The sequence below is a fragment of the Phocoena sinus genome, chromosome 11 (assembly GCF_008692025.1).
Source record: "Phocoena sinus isolate mPhoSin1 chromosome 11, mPhoSin1.pri, whole genome shotgun sequence".
Lineage (NCBI taxonomy): Eukaryota > Metazoa > Chordata > Mammalia > Artiodactyla > Phocoenidae > Phocoena > Phocoena sinus.
Genome location: NC_045773.1, coordinates 39,421,731 through 39,445,270, shown reverse-complemented (window position 1 = coordinate 39,445,270; position 23,540 = coordinate 39,421,731). Strand labels below are relative to the sequence as shown.

General features: G+C 45.6%; 1 protein-coding gene across 8 annotated transcripts in view; it reads right to left on the bottom strand.

Moving 5' to 3' along the window:
• IP6K2 (inositol hexakisphosphate kinase 2) overlaps positions 1-11,955 on the bottom strand; it is a 29,275-nt gene extending 17,320 nt beyond the window's left edge. For 5 of the 8 annotated variants that reach the window (XM_032648464.1, XM_032648463.1, XM_032648466.1 and 2 more), the window contains exon 1: positions 11,878-11,953. The gene's annotated coding sequence lies outside the window, so the exon portion shown is untranslated. Of the gene's footprint in view, positions 1-10,212; positions 10,612-11,795; positions 11,821-11,877 lie in introns of those variants that run through there. The other 3 variants (XM_032648465.1, XM_032648470.1, XM_032648462.1) reach the window with 3 other exon arrangements.
• Between the last annotated feature and the right edge of the window lie 11,585 nt (positions 11,956-23,540).

Here is a 23,540-nt window from a genome sequence, read left to right as displayed (position 1 = left end):
AAGCAGATGGGACTTTCCTGGTGGTCCAGTGATTTAAGAATCCGCCTTCCAAGACTTCCCTGGTGGTGCAGTGGTTAAGAATCTGCCTGTCAGTGCAGGGGATATAGGTTTGAGCCCTGGTCCGGGAAGATGCCACATGCCACAGAGCAACGAAACCCGTGTGCCACAACTACTGAGCCTGCACTCTAGAGCCCAGGAGCCACAACTACTGAGCCCGTGTGCCTAGAGCCTGTGCTCCACAACAAGAGAAAGAGAAGCCCACGCACCACAATGAAGAGTAGCCCCTGCTCGCCACAACGAGAAAGCCCACGCAGCAATGAAGACCCAACGCAGCCAAATTAATTAATTAATTAAAAAAAAAAAAAAAAAAAGAATCTGCCTTCCAATGCAGGGTATAGGGGTTCAATCCTTGGTTGGGTAACTAAGATCCCGCATGCCGCAACTAAGACCTGATACAGACAAATAAATATATAAATATTTTTTAAAAAATAAATTTAAAAAGCTGTAACAGGTGTTATCCTACAATAAATTTAAATGACAGCTAACAAATGAAATAAATTTATGGAAAGCAGATGACAATTAACCACCCTAGAGTAGTGACTATGTGACCTTTTTATTATTTACTTTATTTAAAAAATTTTTGGCTGCGATGTGCGGCATGCGGGATATTAGTTCCCTGACCAGGGATCGAACCTGTGTCCCTTGCAATGGAAGCGCAGAGTCCTAACCACTGGACCGCCAGGGAAATCCCTATGTGACTTTTTTATAGAAAAATTATGACACTGCTGTCATAGAATGAGGCAGTCAATATGCTGCTCAGAAATGTAGGGAAAAAATACTGTACTATTGATTTTTGAAATGTGTAACTTTTTGTGTTTTCTTTTTTCAATCCAAACATTTACTTTCTTATATTATTGGGGTTTTTTTTAATTTTTTTTTTTTTTTTTTTTTGCGGTACGCGGGCCTCTCACTGTTGTGGCCTCTCCCGTTGCGGAGCACAGGCTCCGGACGCACAGGCTCAGCGGCCATGGCTCACGGGGCCAGCCACTCCGCGGCATGTGGGATCTTCCCAGACCAGGGCACAAACCCGTGTCCTCTGCATCGGCAGGCGGACTCTCAACCACTGCGCCACCAGGGAAGCCCTTTTTTTAAAAAAAATTTTTATTGGAGTATAGTTGATTTACAATGTTGTGTTAGTTTCAGGTGTACAGCAAAGTGAATCAGTTATACATATACATATGTCCACTCTTTTTTTAGATTCTTTTCCCATATAGACCATTACAGAGTATTGAGTAGAGTTCCCTGTGCTATACAGTAGGTCTTTATTATTTATTTTATATATAGAAATATATATGTCAATCCCAATCTCCCAGTTTATCGTTCCCCTCCCCTTACCCCTGGTAACCATAAGTTTGTTTTCTACATCTGTAACTCTATTTCTGTTTTGTAGATAAGTTCACTTTCTTACCTTATTGTTTTCATAATTGTAAATTCTTTTGTTTAAAGATGGTACTTATAATTATATATTTATATAAATCAATTATATATATTTGTTACACTATATAAACTTTAGCCACCACAAAAGCTGGATCTGCCCAGTACTAAGTGGTAAGACTGTTATTCCCATCCCTTCAGTTTTCTAAATGTTCCAAACTTCTTGAAATTTTCTCAAACTCAGAGCATGTGTTTGTTACCTTTATAATTGGGAGTGAAAGTATTAGGGGGAAAAATAATTCACTACGACTGAAATAAGAAACCCAGATGGCTGCTCAGCTCTTGAAGGCTTTAAACTCATCTGCCAAAAAACCCTGATGCAACCCACACTGCATGCTCAGAGTGCCACTCCATGATGGAGACCCTGGGAGACTGACCACATGTAAACAAGGGAGGATAATCACCCCAACACATCCTGTCCCTGAAATGTGTACAAGGTGCTGAAAGGTCAGAGGAGGAAGTGACCAACTCAATCTTCAGTGACAATGGGATACAACCATGTCAGAGAAAAGAGCTACCGTTTACCAAGCTGTTAGTCTGTTCTGTAACTCCCTCCCTCCTACCACAGCCTTCTGGAGTAGATACTAGGATCACTCCCACTACAGATGGGTGCACTGAGGCACCAGATCACCTAGGCCTCATCATGGAAAATGACAGGTACTTTGAGATGAAAGAGTCACTGCTAAGAAGGCCGGAAAGGTCACCCCCATGTCATAGCAGGCACTGGCTCCACCAAAGCATGCAGCAGGGCCAGAGAGACAAGACACAGAAGACTTCTATTAACTTGACACAAATGCCTGGGGTCCAACACCAGGTGTTCATTTCCCCCCTCATCAACATTTTATTCTTGTTTGTTTTTAATTTATTTGGCTGCACCAGATCTTAGTTGCAGCACGCAGGATAGGATCTTCATTGCTGCGTGCAGGGTCTTCCTTGCAGCATGCGGTATCTTTTTTAGTTGCAGCATGCAAACTCTTCGTTGAGGTGTGTGGGATCTAGCTCCCTGACCAGGGATGGAACCCGGGCCCCCTGCATTGGGAGCATGGAGTGTTAGCCACAGGACCACAGGGAACTCCCTTTATTCTAGTTTTAATAAAGGAGAAACTACAAGTTGTAAGTTGTAAGTGGAAGAATTTCAAGAAAAGTCACAACAATGCAGATCCTTCCACCAATTCTGAGGGACAAATGAAACAGCAGATTCTGTTCCAAAAATCCGGACAAGCTTTTCCATAAGGGAAACAGCAGCCTCTCAGAGGCTTCTCTGTCGAACCAGCAGCATGATCACACTGCCACATCTCTTTGCCTTATCAGACCAGATTTCTGGAATGAAAGACTAGAGCGTCCCAATATGGAGGGGGACAGGGAGAAGGAGCTTTCAGCCTACCTAGAAATATGTTCCTCAGTTACAATGCTTGAATTACAGAGTTTTAGCAATTTAAAAAGTTTTTCTAGCTAAAAGTAGAGCAGTACTCCTTAAAGAAAAACTAAATTATTGATTCTAAGGTGTCACATGTCCCCTTTATCAGAATATCAAATTTACTTATAAATACCTAAATGTATTCCATACACACACCAAGAATTATCAGTCCTTAAAAAGCCTGTTTCCCCTCTTCAAGGGCAATTTTCCATCTCCAGTCTCCTCCTCCTGATGCAGACTACAAATCCCACCATCATGTGGGAAACATACACAACAGGAACATGCAGAAGTGACCCTTGAAGACTATGGCCAAAATTGTCCTGAGGTCTCGATCTATGGGGGACTCTCCTACCTTAGTCATGGTTCTCTCATGTGCCAGTTAAGTAACAGTCCATTAGCTTCAGGCAAGATTATATGCTCCCTGCCTGTGGTCAACGTTTACCCCTGCTCATTTCTCAGCCAGTTCCCAAACCAGATGACACATGAACTCATCCTCTGAAACTAGCGGTGCCAAAAATGATTCAGTCCTCATGGCCAGCCACAGAACCCAGGCAGCCCCAACCCGCCCAGGCCAGCACAATGAGGGCTGTACCTGCTGGTAGAGGGACACGTGTGCCCTGCGCTACACCAGATCCTGTGCCCAGAGGGCACAGCTTCCTCTGGGTCCTCACAATACCTCACTCAGGTAAATACTCCCCTCAGGGGTCTGCTAAGCATCCCAGGCTAACAGCATCAACATGGCAGCTTTGATCACCCAACTACTCTAAGTACAGTCAGTGCTCCTCCATGACCAGCCAGGAAAAGAACGAGATATGGGAGTGAGAAAATTCCTGACACCACATAGGTCACAGCACTATATCTTTTTTTTTTTTTTTTTTTTTGCGATACGCAGGCCTCTCACCGCTGTGGCCTCCCCCATTGCGGAGCACAGGCTCCGGACGCGCAGGCTCAGCGGCCATGGCTCACGGGCCCAGCCACTCCGCAGCATGTGGGATCTTCCTGGACTGGGGCACGAACCCGCGTCCCCCGCATCAGCAGGCAAACTCTCAACCACTGCGCCACCAGGGAAGCCCCACAGCACTATATCTTAACACATGACCATTCGTCAATCATCCTCTATGAGTCCTGGGACTTCTTTCCAAAATAAGGCACAGCAAAATATTAAAAACTTCTTTAGGGAAATCAAGTTCAACTGCACCCATAGTTCTGAAGCAAACTACACACTGACTCTTTTGGAATCACGCAGCTTGCGAGAAGGGCAATGACTTCAGTCAGTCAACAGACGTGAGGATTGGGAGGGAAGGCCAACGGGGCACTTCCACTTTTGATATTTTACCACTATTCCCTTTCTTTGGCTCTATACAAAGAGCCTAAGGTATTTTCAAAGTAAAAACACTCTTTGAGAGCGAGATAAATCATTCCTGGGAGAGAGGTAGCCTGTTCCTTCCTTTCCCAGCCCTCATCTGCCCCAGATGTGTTGGCCATATCCATCAGTTTTTCAGGGCCCAGAGTCTGTCAGGTGGCAGCTGGCACCTCTGCAAGGTCCAATGTTCCAAATGCGCCAGGAGCCTGCATCCTGGGCTTACCGTCCTCCTCTGGCCTCCCGAAGTAGGTGCAGCATCCCAAGCCACCCATAAAACCCAGCACAGGTTCTACAAAGGGCAGGGGCAACTCAAAGAACCTAAGGGAGAGATATGTGTGTTCTCATGCTCCAATAAGGACACAGAGCAAGAAAAACCCACACCTTCAGCAGGGGGTTGGCAAGCACCTCAGCTGTCTCTCTAGAGGCACTCACCTTAGAGAACAGACACTGTTCGTGAAAGGACATCTTTCACTGCCTTATATGTAAAACCTCTATTCATAACAGAAGAAAAACTGAAAATGTTCAACAAGAACCAACTAACTGGGCTTCCCTGATGGTGCAGTGGTTAAGAATCCGCCTGCCAGTGCAGGGGACATGGGTTCGAGCCCTGGTCCGGGAAGATCCCACATGCCGTGGAGACACTAAGCCTGTGCGCCACAACTAGTGAGCCTGCGCCCTAGAGCCCATGAGCCACAACTACTGAGGCCGTGAGCCACAGCTACTGAAGCCCGCGCGCCTAGTGCCCATGCTCCGCAGCAAGAGAAGCCACTGCAATGAGAAGCCAGCGCACAAGGAAGAGTAGCCCCTGCTCATTGCAACTAGAGAAAGCCTGTGCGCAGCAACAAAGACCCAATGCAGCCAAAAATAAAAATAAATTAAAAAAAAAAAACCCTAACTTAGGTAGACGGTAATCTCAGCAATGTGCAAGTAAGTGCTTTAACAGTTACTGGTGTATGTTTTTCCTGTCAGGTTGCTCAAGTTCATAAAAACATACATTCTTTGGCCTGGTATACTTCATCCATCTCTCTTCTTCCTTTGTTGCTTACTCGGGCAATCTCTCAAGGAAACAGTATGATTATGTTTAGCACTAGAGCCAACAGATATAGGGTCCACACACCTCCACAGGCACCCTGTAGAAGAAGCTGAACTGTGAACTCTCGCTCGTGAGAGGGGAAGGAGGAGTAAGGCACAGTCCACATATACCAAGTTTAAAGCACATTAAGCAAATGTGTACCAAAGTGAAAGCTGGCAGGCTTGGACTTAGGTTAATCCCAAGACAAATGTTGCTGCAGCCTCAGCAAAAACACTGAATTTGTTTAGACATGACCTGGGATCTCAATCAGAGAATGGGACAGATGAGAAGGAGGGAAGGTTATAGTAAAAATGCATATCCAATGTTAGTTTTATACTTGTAAAACAAAAATGGTCTATTATTCCTATAAAACAAACATTGCAGGGCAATGCAAGATTTCTGCATTCCCCAAGAGAGTATGATAAGCACACCCAGCCCATGGGGCCACCTCATTTCTGAGTGTGCAGCCGTGGATAGGAAAGCCCTGTGGCCCTGGAGCAGCCCATCTTAAAGATGAACAAGGCTCAAGGCAAGGGGCTGTGGTGGGGTTAAGACAGACTGATGTGGCTCGGGGGGTTTGCCTTTGGGATCCAGCTCAGGTATGGAGCGGGCACATTCTTGAAAACTAAGTGCAGAAATAACAACACTAGAGCCAAGTGTTATGCCTCCTGGTCTCTAACACATCTTATTCCATTAAAAGAAAAGTTCTACTCTTCCTTAGGCTTGGGATTGGACACTCAATTTCTACAAGTATATGTCTCAAGTAAGGTAAACAGATGGATACACAGAGAATACAGGTAATACTAAATGATCTCCCATTTGATCAATCATGAGTTTCAGTTAAATACATTCACAAGACGAGTTAAAAAAAATCCAGCAGTGCAAAGAAAGCTTTGTGAATTTACCACGACAGAGAGCAAGCTGAAGAGGCCCAGGCTGACTCCAGTTGCCCAAAGGGGCTTGTGAAAGCAGGTACTGGAGGCCTGTCTCCAAGTCAGAAAGGTTTCAAGAAAACCCAAAGCTTGAAATCCTTCAGTCCAGAGTGGGATGAGACTTCTGACCACCTTGCAGAGTGGCCAGGAATGAAAGAACACAGGTAAAAGACGTAGCACAGTGAGGGTGTTAGGCAAGGCAGCCGTAGCTCCTATCATTTTTATTTTTTGTAGGTGGGTGCTGTAGGTGTTGACCACATCACTTCTACAATGGCTACATTTCACTAGCACAAAATCAAATCAAGGCATGACTTTTCTGTCGTTACCAGGTGCTTATTTTGCTACCTGTTCTGACCCGGATACCACATTTAGAAGTTATCATCCTCCCAACGATTTCAGTCTTAACCAAGGGGCATTTTGTTGGCATAAAGAACAAAAACTCTTGGATTTCCCTGGTGGTCCAGTGGTTAAGACTGTGTGCTTCCAATGCAGGGGGCACGGGTTCGATCCCTGGTCAGGAAACTAAGATCCCACATGCTGCGGGGCAACTAAGCCCACACACCACAACTACTAAGCTCACACACCACAACTGCTGAGCTCGCACGCCTCAGCTAGAGCCCGCGTGCTGCAAACTACAGAGCCCAAGCGCTCTGGAACCCATGCGCCACAACTACAGAGCCCACACACCCTGGAGCTTGCGTGCCACAACTAGAGAAGCCCGCACGCCGCAAGGAAAAGATCCCACATGCCGCAACTAAGACCCGACACAGCCAAAAATAAGTAAAATAAATAATAAATTATAAAATAAAATAATCTCCCTGACAAATTGAGGCCTGCCTTATACTTGGGTATAAATGGTGTTTTACCTATTCTTGGTGCCCACCTTCATCTGTAAACTAGTCATGGTAGCTTTATGTAGGTGCCATAAGGTGGGAACAAGATGTAAAAATCTAGCCTACTGCCTGGCTTACATGCAACGCACTCCTCAAACGTGAGCTGTCCTCTGTCCACCATTCCAGTTCCTACAAAAAGTCCAATGGAAGATGGAGGCCAGAGGGTGGACTTGACAGTATAAGTGGATGAGGGCATGTTAAGCCTGCACTTTTCTGAGGTGGATGAAGAAACGGGGCTTCCGCAACAGGCAGAAGAATGGAGTACCAAGGGACATCCTGCTTAGCTCTTAAAAGAAGACATTTTTAAACTGGTTACAAGTGTGATAAAATGACCACCATTATTAGTTTGGGGTCTCTTTATCCTGTAGATTTTCTTCAGTGCATTTTTCTATTCTTTCCACAAATAGGATCAGGCTATATGTGTTGTTTTGCCTTTTTTTTCCCAAGTAAAATCAGCTTTAGTTTTCTCACCTAACTTTTAAAAAATAGTGATAAAATACTCACAATATAAAATTTACCATTTTAACTATTTTGGGGTGTACAGTTCTGTGGCATGAATTACATTCACACTGTTGTGCAATAATCACCACTATCTCCAGAAGTTTTTCATCATCTCAAACTGCAACTATACACATTAAATAATAAATCCCACTCTCCCTACTCCCCAGCCCCTGGTAACCACCATTCAACTTGCTGCCTCTAATTTGAGTACTCCAGTTTCCCATATAAGTAGAATCATTCAATAGCTGTCCTCTGTTTTGCCATTTCCCCCCCAACTAAACTATATGACTTAGATATCTTGCTACATTTGTCTATATATGAGTCTTTTTAAAGGCTGTATAATAGTCACACAAAATCATAATGTATTTATCGACTTCCCTACTGACACTATTTCCAACTTTTTTCTTACCATAATAATGCAGTGAGCATCCTTGTATCTGTCTTTGCACACCTGTGAAGTATTTCTGTACGAAAAAGTCCTAGAAGTAGAATCGCTGGGAGCATAGATTTTAAAAGATCTCACCCATTGTTTCACTCTGACCCAACCTATAAAGTATGTGAGCCACTGGATTCTGGAGTATGGTGGCGACATTTTATGTTAGGAAAATTAACCGGGCAGAGAGACAAGGAAAAACCTGGCTTCAGAAAGGCTCTGACTTCAACTGCTGGGCAGGGGGTGGTGGGAAAATGTCCTGACAGCCCTCAGGTTCCAGGGTCACCAAGACAACAGGACTGCTATCTCCAGACACCTGTCTCGGACCTCTTTAATGTAACCTCCCCTACTCAGTGGCATACATGGCAGGGCACACGGTCTCCTGTCTTCTCCACTGCACCCACAGAGCCAGCTGCCCTGCCCAGCCTACACAGAAGAACCAAGGAAGAAGGGGGAGAAGGTAAAGAAGCAGGACTTGATAGATGGCGAAGTGTAGCACACTGTCCTTAACCCTTGAGGGAGCAACAGACCCCCTAGAGAATCTGAGACAACTGTGGGACTCTCATGAAAATTCACAGCCTCACTGAACTCTGCATACAATTTGTGGAGTGGGCAACTATGAACTCTATCTTCAGAATCCCTGATTCAGGGAATCAAATTAGAGGGATGAGTCAGATACTGAGTCTTCACAAGTCAGAACAAGGACGTTTTGTTCATGAAGTCAGAAACAGCTGAGAAGATAGTGAGTTGAGCTGCAGACACTTAAATATAAGGGATAATCAAGCAATCAAGAAGAAATGTACAGCAGACAGCTGGAAGCAATGGGAGTGAAGCTTGAGTGAACTTAACTTGAAAACAGATTTGGGAATTACCTACAAAGGGAAGGCAGAAGGCACCCCAAGAGTAATGTGCAAAGAAAGAAGAGCACTGGGTCGAGGCCCCCATAATTGTGAACAGCCTGTGAGCAGAGGGTGCAACGTCAGTGTGAGAGAAGGAGGTCTGTAAGGAGACAAGGAGCAAAACATCTTCATCCTCCTGGAGGCCAAGGGTAAGAATCTCCTCTCTGTTCCACATGGAAAATCTGGACCACATGACACAGAGGGAGGAAGAGGGTCTTGCACTGTGTGGCCCTATAGGTCCCTGACAGCCCTCAGAGTTCAAGGTTTGGGGCTCACTTTTGAATGAGCCTTGGCAGTTCCAACACAACTTCTTCACTGAAAAGATATACAGGTGTGACTCCTTCAAAACCAGCCACCAGAGTCAAAAGGTCTCAAGCACACAGTGTGATGAGCAAAAGCCAGCATATGGGAACCCCTACAGGATAAATGACAGTTGTGTGAACAGATAAATTACAAAACAGAGTAAGCATATATAAATTTAAGAGACAAAAGAGACACTTCAATCAAATGCCATATGCAGACTTTATCTGGATACCAGTTTGAACAAACAACTATAAAAAAATAATGAGACAATCAGGGACATTTGACCATGACTGAATATTTGAAAAAAAAAATTAAGGAATTATCATTGTATTTTAGGCATAATAATGGTGTAAAAACCATGGGTAGAGATACACCTTGTCTTAGAGATACACTAATAATGTATAATGAAATACTTTTGGATAATATACACTTTGGGGATAGGTTTCCTAAAAAAATTCAGCTTTTTTTTTTTTTTTAAGGGGAGGGGAGGAAGGCAGAGTGTAAATGAAACAACATTGGCTAGGAGTTGGTAACTGCAGAAGCTGGTGATGAATGGATGGTTGACAAACCCAAACCAAGTATCCATCATTTTAGGAGACTCTTTTCGTTCAAATTGAGGTAAACGCTAAATTCAATTTTGAGGGAAAAGGCCCCTTCCTTGCTACCAGAATATATTACAAAACACTAGTATTACTGGTTACTTTTATTACTTGGTATGCAGATAGGCAAAAATATAATTTCAAAAACATGCTTTAAAATGTAATCACATGAAAGCAATCATCTACTACACAAAAGTGTTCAATTTGTCTAAGGTGATTACCCCATTAGGTAAAACAATGTCACTTAAAGGAAAAATTCTTCCCCAGTGCATCCTCTTTATGAACCAAACAATGGAAATTTTTCACCTCAGCAAGCTGGCCTCAGGGAGGCTCATCCCTGTTGCCTAGATACGGGTGATATCTCCCTCCAGTGTTACGGAAGGCTCTGGCACCCCTTGCACCCCTCTGCAAAGAAGACTGGTTAAGGTTCATCAGTCAGTAGTTGTGCCTTCCTCACACATTCCACTGCTCAGACAGATATGGGGCTGGTATACCATGTACTTGTCTGTCACCTGCGAAGCCTTGAAACAAAAAGAAGTCTATTACATTTGCTAAACTGGTTTTTACAATTGTATCAACTCCAGTCCTAGCTCTCATCCACCTGATTTCTAACAATTCCTGAGAATTCTATTCTAAAGTCACAAAGCAGATCAACCAGCTGGAGTAACAGTTAACGGTTCAACTGACGTTTGCCTCCAGAAAAAGTTACTATGTGATCCACTCACTGGCCTATTACATCAATATGATAAAGTATCCATTTTGCTCAGTTTCTAATTCTGGTAATGGTTAAAGTTAAAACAATAACAATACTGCCCTGAAACTTCTCATTAAATACTTAACACCAGATTACAGGATGCAATTACACAAACTCCACAGCAGCAATCTATGTAAATAAGCATTTTAGTTCACTTAAAATGTTACCCTGCTAAAAATGCAAATACAGCAAATAATTAAATACTAGAATTCATCAAAACTACTGTAATTATGGCGCTTTATACAAAGTATCATAAAACTTGTGATCTGCAACATTTCTGTTACCACTTTTTAGAAGTTTCAGTACTTAAAACTATTTTTTCAGATGATTTTATCTTATTCTATGTACAATTTTGTTACCAAAATGCTTCATTCCAATCAGTGATTAGTTTTATTTCCCCGGTATTTAAGAGCACTAGATTTTACTGGTTTTTACATTTTCTTGTCACAACATTTGGGCTCATTTTTCTGCAATTCGGCTTTAATATATGAAACTGAATAAAAGCCAAAAATGATACAAATCATTAGGACGCAAAAGACAAAAAACAGTCTGTAATCCAACGTGAACGAAATGAAAGCTCCATCCATGGTGAAGCTTATCACTATTAAGAAGACGTCCCCGGATCCATTTTAGGACTTTTTGGGATAAGGAGTTTAGGTGTGCAGACTCCCCCACCAGACACCAGCTGACAAGCCCAACTGACATTCAACACTCAAAATGGCTGCACATCTGCCGGCCGCAGGTAACCGTACCTGAGGCGTTGGGCTGACTTCTCCAGCCAGACTCAAGGAGACACCCGTCAATAACCCGGAAGATCGTGGACACCAATGTCCTGGGGAGACCCCCTCAATGACCTAGGAGATCTTACCCTCTCCAATGACTGGAGACTTCAATAACAGGGGGAGATCCCGCACCACCAAAATATCCGGGAGACCCCCCCCCAGTGACCAGGTAAGATTCTGCCCGTCAAAACCAGGGGAAATCGTCTCTCCCCAATAACCTGAAGAAATAATGCCTCTCTCAAATGACCCGGGGAAATCTGGCCCCACAAGGACCCTGAGAGATCTCTTCTACTCCCATCATCGCGGGAGAGCCCCTCCCAAAAAACCCGGGAACACCCCTAATGACCAGAGACCTCGCTCCCCGACGACCCGGAGAAACCCTCCTCCAAAGCCCCTGGGGCGGCAGAGCAGTAGGCCGAGCAGACCGGGCGTTACCTGCTATCTCAGCCGGTCCCGCGGAGCTTCCGTCCTATTGTTTCTCTCCCACCAAGATGGCGGCCGCTGCGGCGAGCCCCGCCCCCCGCGCCTCACTCCCGGAGCCCCTCACTATTGGCTCGCACCGGGAGCCCAGCTCGCGGACTGGGCGGCCCAAAAAGCGCTGTTGCTAGGGCGCCCGGATTCGTTGTAGTGGTTTCCGGAAGGGGCGGTGCATGGGGCGGGGTTAGCGAGAGGGGTGGAGTCTTGTCTGTCTAGATGGGAGAGAGTGGCCAAGGAAGTCAGGTTGGGTGGACAGGTGAGCTTCGAGCCCAGGGGTGCAATACGGGATGCCAGGGGTACAGATGGTCAGCCAACTGTACCATTTTTCCTGGGTCCCAGCGGTTTCCTGGAGTGCAGGACTTTCAATATTAACATTGAGACAGTCTGCAGCAATCTGGGAAGTTGGTCACCCTAGCAGATGGATGGACAGAGGACCGGATGTGGCTGGACGGAAAGATGGACAAAAGAGTGGCTGTAGACGGTGGATAAAGGGCGGTTGTATGCACAGGTGGACAGATGACTGGATGTAGATGGATGGACAAATGACTCGATATAGAGAGGTGAACAGAGGAGTGGCTGTATAGTCCTTTGTGGACTGGTGGGTGACCCAGTGTCCAACCCAGGTTCCACCAAGCTCCACACTACAGAGCTTGTCTGAAGCTCGTTTGTCCTGGGCCCTGTGTTAGCCAGAAGGTCTCCCACCTGAGTTAATATCATTGTGGCTGGCAAAAGCAAGGGAGGATGGGGATGCTACTGAGAGTGGGTAGAACCTCCTTCCTGTTCTCTGCTCTTTTAAAAAATCCCTGTGTGCTGGCTGTTTGCAGAGGTGTGGATTCATGCATATACTCATTCATTCAACAACTATTTATGGAGCATCTACGCTCTGTGCTGGAAATACAGCAGTGAACAAAAACAGTAGGAAAAAAAAAAAAAGCCTGCCCTTACGAGGATAGGCAGGAAAGATTTCCTGTGACCAGCTGATCTCTCCTCTCTTGGAAGCACAATCCCTGTGTGGCTTCCAGGGCCCCATGCCCTCCTGGCTTCCTCTGACCTCACTGGTTCCTCCTCTTCACCTTTTCTCTGTCTACACTATTGCTCTCATAATCTTACCCAGGGTCATGGCTTCAAATTCCACTTACATGTCTATCACTCCCAAAGGTGTATGTCCAGGCAGACCTTTTCTGAGTGCCAGACTCAATGTCCAGCTATGGACTAGGCACCCGCACTCTGACTTCCTCTTGGCACCTCAAACTCAACTTGTGCCACCCTAGCTCCAGCTCATCCCCTAAACCTACTCCACCCCAACTCCCCCAGCTCAAGTGATGGCAGCTCAGTCCTTCCTACTGTTCAGGCCAAACACCTCAGACTTTGTCTTGACTACTTTCTTTCCCACTTACATTCAATGCATCAGGAAGTCCCGTTGCTTCCATTGCATCATCTACCCAGAATGAGACCACTTCTTGCCAGGTGCATGGCTTCCACCTAGTCCAAGCCACCACCATCTCTCCCCAGGACAATGTCACAGCCACATCCCAGTCTTTTGCTGCTGCCCTTGCCACCTTCAGTCAGTTCTCCACACATCAGCCTATGAATACATGAGTCAGAACCTCTCATACCCAGCTCGGAACCCTACAGTAGCAACTCCCCCAAAGAAAAGCCAGAGCTGGCAAGGGCTCCATTATTCCCCATTACCTCTCTGCCTGCATCTCCTTTGTTCACCTCTAGAAGCACTGCTCATCTCCTAAAGTTTCTCATGTGTCACAGTCTGTGCACTCTCATGTCTCAAGTGGAAATCTCTTTTGCTCATGGATGTGTCCTGACCACCTCAAACACCAAGTAAGCTCCAGAAATACCTGTTGACTGGACTAAATAAAAAGAATGCCACGTGGTATTAAGTGATAAAAAATAAAATGGGGCAGTGGGATGTTGTGGCAGGATGAGAGTGCCCCAGACCAAGGCTAGCCCTGGGTCAGGCCAAGAAGGCCCTCCACACCCAGTGGAATTACACCCGGCCCAGCTCCTGCTCCTGTTCCCTGTCTGTGGCTTCAGGACCTGCAGTAGCTGCTGTAGCTACAGAATAAAGGCCCAACAGGCACCAGTCATTCAGGCCTTCACAAACAGGCATGGCCCCTTCCTCTGCCCACCCAATCTCCCATTCCAGTGCTCCCATGGGTGGGGAGGAAACTAGACAGGGCAAGGTCTCCCTGGGGGCAGTCCCAGTCTTAATTCACTCTTCCATTCCTTCCATAAGTGCTTAGCCAGGGCTTACTGGGGCTAGATACTGGGTACATGGCAAGAATGGACACAGCAAGAATTCCAATGATTTACAGAGTCCTTACCATCCAGCAGGGAGTGGATGGGGGTGCATGTGAAGGATGAATACAGCAAATAACTAATTATGGGCAGAGTGAATACAGTGGAGGAAAGGAACCAAGCTGATGTACAGAGTATTGTGTTTATGTCTAAGGCAGCAGGAAAGGTGAGTCTGAGAAGTGGACATCAGAGCTAAGATCAACCAAAGGCATGACTGATCAGGGAAAGATCTAAGAGAAATCATTCCTGGCAGAAAGCATAGCAAGTACAAAGACCCCAAGGAAAGCACAATTTTGGCATGGTGGAAGATTTTGAAGATTGTGATTGGGTCTAATGGAAGAAATAGCTCAGAGCTCAATGAAAAGATGCACAGAGCACAAAGGCATGAGGGAACAGACCAGAGATTTGGGGGCCAAATCCAGGAATCCTGATGTGCAAACAATAGGAGTTCCCGACATAAAGAAAATGCTGTGTTTGCATATGGGAGGTATTGAGCACATTCCCAGGCAGTATGGAAGGGAAAGACTATAGTAAAATTCTTAAACTTCAAGGAGAAAGAGGACATTGTACAAGCTCCCAGATGGATAATACAAGTTATCTACCAAGGAAGAAGAGCCAGCTGTTCTTGAACTCTCCCCCTTAACACAGGCACATTATCTGCTACCTATGCCCAGCCAAGGGACAGTCCTCATACCTGGAGAGGGAAGGTAGCCACTAATGGAATGGAAAAGTACTAGAATTTCCAAATTACCAAAGAAAAATTAAATGAATGGCATCTTCTTAAAAGAGAGAGGGAATTCCCTGGTGGTCCACTGGTTAGGACATGGAGCTGTCACTGCTGGGGACCCAGGTTCAATCCCTGGTCAGGGAACTAAGATTCTGAAAGCTTCGAGGTGTGGCCAAAAAAAAAAAAAAGAGAGAGAGAGAGGGAAAAGGAAAGTTATAAGTTAGCTGTATGAAATTGCTAGTATTCAACTATTTTGACCTATAAAAATGGTAGTTTCAAATAGCTCAACTGAATAAAAAGATGAAACCACAAAGTAAAAAAATAAGAAAGTAATTATGGAATGAGCAAAGTCAAGCATATTTATCATACTAAATAGGGACACCCTGAACCCCCTTTAAAGACCTAGAGACTGGATTAGAAAAACAAAATCCTGCCACATACTATTTATAAGAAAGACACTTGAAACCATAAGAAAAGAAAAGGCTGAAAATAAAGGAGTTGGCAAACAGTGAGGTCAGGCCAGCACAAACTAGAAGAGAGCAGGAGTAGCCAGTGACATTAAAGAAGGTAGGATTTAAGGTGACAGGCATTGAGCAAAATAAAGAGGACCACTACCTAACAAAGGCACAATTTATGAAAAAGATATGAAATATAAAATAATCATAAGTCAACATACACCAGGTACTAAAACTTTTTTCTTCTTAATGAGGAACTAGACAACATTGGCATTAACACTATTATTATTACACATTGGCTTAGAGTTCTAGCAAACGTAATAAGGCAAGGAAATGAAATGTTATAAATATTGGAAAGAAAGAGATTACACACTCTTTAGTTAATGCCATGATTGTAAATCTAGAAAATCCAAAGGACTTTCTTGAAAACTACTACAATTAATAAGAGAAAATTTAAGGTGATAAATACAAGAAAAATATATTTAAAATAATAGCATTTACTAAAAATAAGCCTCTAGAAATAAATAAAAACAAGAAAAACATTCAATTGATAATAACTATAAAATATTTAGGAATAAATTATTAAGAAAAGTATAGGAACTGTATAGGTGGGAGACATATGAAACCTTATTAAAGGGGACTTCCCTGGTGGTCCAGTGGTAAAGATTCTGCCTTCCAATGTAGGGGACCCGGGTTCGATCTCTGGTCAGGGGACTAAGATCCCACATGCCCTGGGGCTTGTGCCACACTACTGAGCTCCTGACCCTCAACTAGAGAGCCTGTGTGCCACAAACTACAGAGCTCACCCACCCTGGAGCCCATGTGCCACAGCTACAGAAGAGAAAACTGCCTGCCACAACTAGAGAGAAGCCTGTGCACCGCAAGGAGAGATGCCGCATGCCTCAACAAAAATCCCGCGTGCTGCCACTGAGATCCCATGCAGCCAAAAATAAATGAAAAATGTCTTAAAAAAATCTTATTAAAGGACATGAAACCTATAGAATATTACTAAAGGATAAGATATGAACAAGTGGAAAGACATACTAAATTCATGATGTGGTGTGTGGTCCAGATCTCAGCCCTCAGCTGTCTCCCTCTGAAAATGGTCCTTGGCAGAAGGCAGCCACCTCACCCAAGGTTAACCACCCCACTCTGAAGGTAACCTTCTGCCCTCCTAGCTACTACTTCTCCTGCAGAGGTAACCACTATTCTGACTTCCGTTACCATGGATAAATTTTGCACATTTAAAATTTCATATATATTGAATTATACAATATGTACTTTTTTGGTGTCTGGCTTTTTTATTCAATGTTGTGTCTATGAGCTTCATCCATATTACTGTGTATTGCTATAGTCTTATCTCTTTCGTATCTATATAGTATTCCATTACATGACTATACCACAAATTATCCATCTGTTCTACTGTTGATAGCCATCTAGATTAATTCCAGATTTTGGCTAGCATGAATATAGTTTCCATAGATGTTGCTTCACTTGTCTTTTCGTGGACACAAACCATTCATTTCTGCGGCATATAACCCAGGGTGTTTTTGACCCTTCCACCATCATCCTTATCATGCTGCCTTTTGTCTTCATGCTTGTGGGCCCAGCTTTGCTAGGTAGTTACTGTCTCTCCAGACATCACATTAGTATTCAAAGCAGGAGGAAATCCTGCTGTTGGCACCAGCCACATCTTTCCCCTTTATCAGGTAAGCAAACACCTTCCCAGAACTCCCAGCAGATTTATATTTGTTATTTTTTTAATTAATTAATTTATTTATTTATTTTTGGCTGTGTTGGGTCTTTGTTGCTGCCCGTGGGCTTTCTCTAGTTGCTGCAAGCGGGGCTACTCTTTGTTGCGGTGCGTGGGCTTCTCACTGCACTGGTTTCTCCTGTTGCGGAGCATGGGCTTCAGTAGTTGTGGCGCACGGGCTTAGTTGCTCCGCGGCATGTGGGATCTTCCCGGACTGGGGCTCGAACCCGTGTTCCCTGCATTGGCAGGCAGATTCTTAACCACTGTGCCACCAGGGAAATCCCTAGCAGACTTATATTTATTTCTCAATGACTAAAACTGGGTCATTTGTGGCCACCCGTAGGTGCAAGGAGGCTGAGAGTTCAGGGAATGGAGTCAGGGAATCACTTGAGACTGGACACTTGCCACCCTGGAAAAAATCCAGATTTGTTAGCAAAGATGAAGGAGAAAAAGCTATTGGGAGGCAACCAACAAAATCCCACAAACTGAAAAGATGTTCAAACTCATCAGGAAGCAAGGAAGGCAAATCAAAGTGAAAAATGTAACAATGGCAAAACTATGGAGACAGTAAAAAGAACAGTGGTTGCCAGGCATTTGAGGGAGAGGGAGAGATAAATAGGTGGAACACAGGAGATTTTTTTAGGGCAGTGAAACTATACTGTATAATATTGTAATGGTAGATACATGTTATTAGAATTTGTCAAAACCCATGGAATGTACAACACAAAGAATGAACTCTATGTAAACTATGGACTTTGGTTGATGATGTGTTAACATTGGTTCATTGATTGGAACAAACATACCACACTAGTGCAGGATGTTGATGGTGAGGGAAGCTGTGTGTTGTGGGGGAAGGAGCTATATGGGAACTCAATTTTGCTATGAACCTATAACTGCTCTAAAAAAAAGTCTATTTTTAAAAATTAATTAATTTGGTCCCGCCGGGTCTTAGTTGCAGCAGGGGGGCTCCTTAGTTGTGGCTCGCTTACTCCTTAGTTTTGGCATGAAAGTCTTTTTTATTTTTTTAAAGAGTAGCAATGAGAATAAGTCATTCTATATTTAGTAGACTAGCAAAAGTTAAAAAGAGCTACACCAACTCTGGCTTTCAGGGATGTGAGGAAAAGGATTTGTCCAAACACTGTTGACAAAGGTAAGATCAGTTATAGCCTTTTTGGAAAGCAATCTGACAAACTCCACTAAAATAAAAATACATATGTGGAACTTCCCTGGTGGTCCAGTGGTTAAGACTGCCTTCCAATGCAGGGGGTGTGGGTTCCATCCCTGGTTGGGGAGCTGATATCCCTCATGCCTCAGGGCCAAAAAAACAAAACATAAAACAGAAGCAATATTGTAACAAATTCAATAAAGACTTTCCACATCAAAAAAAAAAAGCATATGCTTTTGGGCCCTATAATCCCAATCTTGGGATTCTCACTTATAGAAATAGGTGTAGTGGAAAATATTTGCAAAGTGATGGCCCATTCACAAAAGCACAGTTGGTGACATTTTGGTACCTCCATATTGTTCTGGTTACTATACTGTGTAACAAATTACCCAAATTTAGTGGCTTAAAATAGCAACATTTATTTTGCTCACAAATCTGCCCTTTGTGAAGAATTCAGTGGAGACTGCTCTTCTCTGCTGCATCAGTCTGGGCCACTGAAAAGCTAGGGCTGGAATCATCGGAAGGCTCCTCACTTGAATTCTGGTGTTTGATTTTGGCTGTCAGCTAAGACTTTTCTTTTTTCTTTTTTTTTTTTCTGGCCACGCAGCCCTCAGCAGTGAGAGCGCCGAGTCCTAAGCACTGGACTGCCCAGGAACACCCACACATGGCCTCTCCATGTGCCCTGGGCTTCCTCACAACATGGTGGTTATTAGTTTCCAAGGGTGATTGTCCCAAGAGAGAGCAAAACAGGTGGAAGCTGTATCATCTTTCTAACCTAGACTCAGAAGTCACAGAGTCATTTCTGCCTGATTCTATTCATTAGAAGCAAAGTCATTAAGGCCAGGCTATATCCAAGGAGAGGGAAATTAGACTCCACATTTTGTAAGAGAAGTATTGGAAAGTGTGTGGACGCGTTTTAAGTTACCATCAAAAAGAAGGAATTGGAATAAATAATACCACTTGAATTGGAGGGCCTGCCACAAAATTTAGATGAGAAAGGTAAGATGCAGAAAGGCGTATACAAAATGATCTAAATATGTAAACCAAAGACAAACCACTCTGTGTAAATGTGTGTATATATGTATAGTGTGCATATATATATATATATATATATATATATATAAACAAGGAGAAATATAGGCAACATATTCTTGCAGCCAAGGCTTCCAGAGAGTGATGGTGATAGAAGGGAGAGGCAGAGGTAAGCACAAGAGAAAAAGATAAAAGACTGCATTAAAAACTAGAAGTTAGGATGGGTTCGCCCTTATGCATTTAATTATAGGTATATATTTCACCATACGAGGAAAGTGATTTTTTTGGCAGGGGGGGGGGCATGCTGAATGGCTTGCAAATCTTAGTTTCCCGACCAGGGATTGAACCAAGGGCCACAGCAGTGAAAGTATTGAGTCCTAACCACTAGACCTCCAGGGAAGTCATGGAAAGTGATTCTTTAGAGAGGTATGTTTAGGTGATAAAAACAATCAAGAAAGACCTTACCTTAAAACTCAGGATAGAGCAGGGAGGAATGGCTGGTGTGCCCCAAGAGGGGCTGCAGGGACCTGACAGTGTTCTTCATCTGGGTTGTACTTTGTGAGTGTTTGGCCTATGAGAAACCAGTGAGCAGAATGTTCTTGTTTTATGCACCCTTGGTATATTCCACACTTAAAATTTTTTTAATTTAAAAATGAAAGGAGGGCTTCCCTGGTGGCTCAGTGGTTGAGAGTCTGCCTGCCGATGCAGGGGGTGCGGGTTCGTGCCCCGGTCCGGGAAGATCCCACATGCTGCGGAGCTGCTGAGCCAGTGAGCCATGGCCGCTGAGCCTGCGCGTCCGCAGCCTGTGCTCGGCAATGGGAGAGGCCACAGCGGTGAGAGGCCCGCATACCACCAAAAAAAAAAAAAAAAAAAAAAAAAAAAAAGAAAGGAAAGAAAAGCAAACGTTGCAGAAAGTTCCCAGTGGGTAGAGTGAAGAGACAGGAGAGGGACCCTGGCCTGGGACTACTGGACACTCGGCTCAGTGGAGTGTCCCAGATGGAGGTATAAATCTGGAGTGAGCAGCGTGGAGATAACACCCCAAGCCAGGCTGTCCCTGACAAAACCTCCCAGGGAGGGAGAGAGGAAAACCCAGAGTGGAGCCCTGGGTTGCTTCAACATTTAACTCTAGCCTTGGTAAAACCTGGCAATGGAGGTTGGAAGAAAACCAGGAGAACTGGATGCTCCTGAGAAGGTGGTGTGTTTTTTTGTTTGTTTGTTTTTGGCAGTGCTGCTTGGCTTGCGGGATCTTAGTTCCCCGACCAGGGATCGAACCCATGCCCCCTGCTGTGGAAGCGTGGAGTCCTAACCACTGGACTGCCAGGGAATTCTGAGAAGGTGGTTCTTGAAGCAGGAGGAAGTTCGCCATGGTGAATTCGGCTGAGACTCCAGAGAGCCGGCTCTGCCCTCATCTGTGCATCAGCTCTGTCTGCCCGTGTTAGCCACTCGGGAGGGCAGGGTTGTGCTGTGACAAATGGGAGGTGAGGAGGCAACTGCAGGCAAATCTCAAGGCTTTTGCTGTGAAGGGAGAACAGTGGGGCAGGAGCTGGAGGAGGACATGGGGGACAGAGGAGGAGCCCTGAGCTTCTGACCCATCGCTTCTGTTTTTTCTCTAAAATCAAGGTGAGGCCATTGCTGGGGGAGGGTGAGCAGGGATGCAAGAGGTTAGAGGACAGGGCCGGGCAGCAAGCAGTGCAAGGGGCCTGGAGGTGAAGGATGGCAGGGAGGTGCTGATCAGAGACCTCATCTCAGGGATGTAACCAGGCCCCAGGCAGGAATGGGCCAGGGTGAAAGAGGTCTTCCAAAGGTGGAGGGGATGAGAGTTGGACCAGGAGGTTGAGGAGACTGCAGCTGGGGAGCCTGATTTATGTGTGTGAACAGCTGTGGCTCCCCTGTGGCACCTTGTCCCTTCCACGCAGCCCTGGCCTGGGGCTGGAATTGAGGTAGCGCTCCTATCTGCTAGGGCCTGGGCCTGGGGAGCGGTGGGGATGGGAGTGTATACAGTTGTTTTGGGATCAGACATCTCTCGGAATTCCTTTCCCTTCCTGTTTCTCAAATGGAGCTGGTCATTCTCACTCAACCCCACCCTCTCCAGCCTGGAGTCCTCCCAGGGCCCCCAGCACTCAAGAGTTGGATATGCATCTCTGAGCAGGGAACATGATGTTCTCACCTGGGCAGGGGAGGGACTCAAATCCCAGATGTTCCCCCAACTCCAGCCAGGCCTGGGACTGGTCCATGTGGGGAGGGGCTGGCTGCAAATCATTCCTAAGATTTTTTTTTTTTCCAAAACAAAAGGCAGCAAAATTACCAAGAAAATGATTCCACAGGGCCAGAGTGGAGGTGACTTCCAGCATCCTCGACACATACACCCTTGTTACCAGCACATGTGGGAAGTGAAGACTCTAGAGAGGCACTCGGAAAAATTCCCGTTGTGTTGGAGGCCAGCCTGGTCTCAGTGGGCCCTACACCTGCACTTTTTTTTGCGGTATGCGGGCCTCTCACTGTTGTGGTCTCTCCCGTTGCGGAGCACAGGCTCCGGACGCGCAGGCTCAGCGGCCATGGCTCACGGGCCCAGCCGCTCCGCGGCATGTGGGATCTTCCCAGCCCGGGGCACGAACCCGTGTCCCCTGCATTGGTAGGCAGACTCTCAGCCACTGCGCCACCAGGGAAGCCCCTACACGTGCACTTTTAATGTACCTTCACTTGCATGTTGTAAACCTGGCCCTTCGACCAGGTCCCAGATGTGAGGCTCGCCCTCTTATGTTATAAAATAGTTTCACCCATTTATCAGGTACTAGGATAACCCACCCTAGTTTTCAGTCATCAGGCCAGCTCTGTCAGAGAGTAGGGGCTGCTTTTTCTGTGAGCCCAAGATGCCCAGCTTAAAGTGAGCACAATGGGAGAGACCACACCAGCCACTGGGCTCCAGCCACCTACTGTAGTTGGGCCTTGGCCCAGCCCAGGCATGTGAGAGGCAAGGCTGGAATCCTCCTAGGCCAATGCCTGTGGGCAAAGCCAAGGGCAGTGGGGGTGGATGCCTTCCCATAAGCCTACCTCTTTCTTCACAGTGGAGCAAGCGAAGGCCCTAGATGAGAACTCCAACTCATCCTCGTCTGACTCACCTCAGGCAGGAGCTGCCAGCCTGGTGGAACCATCGTGAGTTCTGAGGTAGAAGTAGTGCCTGAGTTGGAGGTCTGCGGATCATATACCCTCTGTCCCCCAGCTCCATCCTGTTTGGGAAAGTGCTATGGCTTCCAGAGCTGCCAGAGGGAAGAGCCCCTCATTTAGAGGTCCAGGCCGATTCCTGGGGGCATCTGAGCCCATGCATGGCCCTATTTCTCACCCCAGGCATGGGGCTGGCTGCACAGCTCTGAGACAGGATGCCAGTGGTCCAAGGTGGCTCACGCAGGATTCTCACTTGCCTGGAACTAATGCACATCTGCCTCAAAGGCCTCTTCCCTGCCTGTCCTACAGGCCTAAGACTTAGCTTCAGGTCCCTTGCTTCTTCAGCTGTCTGGGATGGGCTCATGGCAGGTATGGGAATGTGTACTGCAGGTGTCCCTTCACGCCCAGGCCTTTCATTTTCAGGATAAAAATGTCCAGTTTAACTATGCTTGAATATTATGCTGGAAAGTGCTGGTCTGCTCATCTGGTGGGTCTGGACTTTAGCTCTTCCTTTTTACTTGTTTGCTAGGAAAAAAAAAAAAAAAACCAGCTGCACACCTCTGCCTCCTCTTTCTGGGGACTGGAGGGCCTAGCCAGAGAGGAGATTGCTGGATCCTAGCTTTCAGCAGCATATACAGTGGCTTTTGACCCCTGCCTCAGTGCAATTCTGCAGAGGGAGGAAGGGCCATGGAGATTTGGCTGGTACTATCTGTTTCGACAGCTCTTCCCTGAGAGCTGACTGGCAAATACCCATTCTTCTGCCTGTCAGGATGGACTGATTAGTGAAGTCAGGTCCTGCTCGCTTTCCTAGTGTCTGGGGTAGCTCCCAGTCCCTCTGTGGTTTCATATTCTGGTCTGGTCAGCCTCCTGCCCTGTAGTCTTCAAATGGGCTGGGCATTGCTTGACTCTGTGTACTTAAACACACAGAATAGAGAGAAATGCCCACAGGATCAAGGATTCTATTTGGGAAAGAGTCAAAGAGGAAGGGGTGGAAATGTCACACAAAAGAGACAC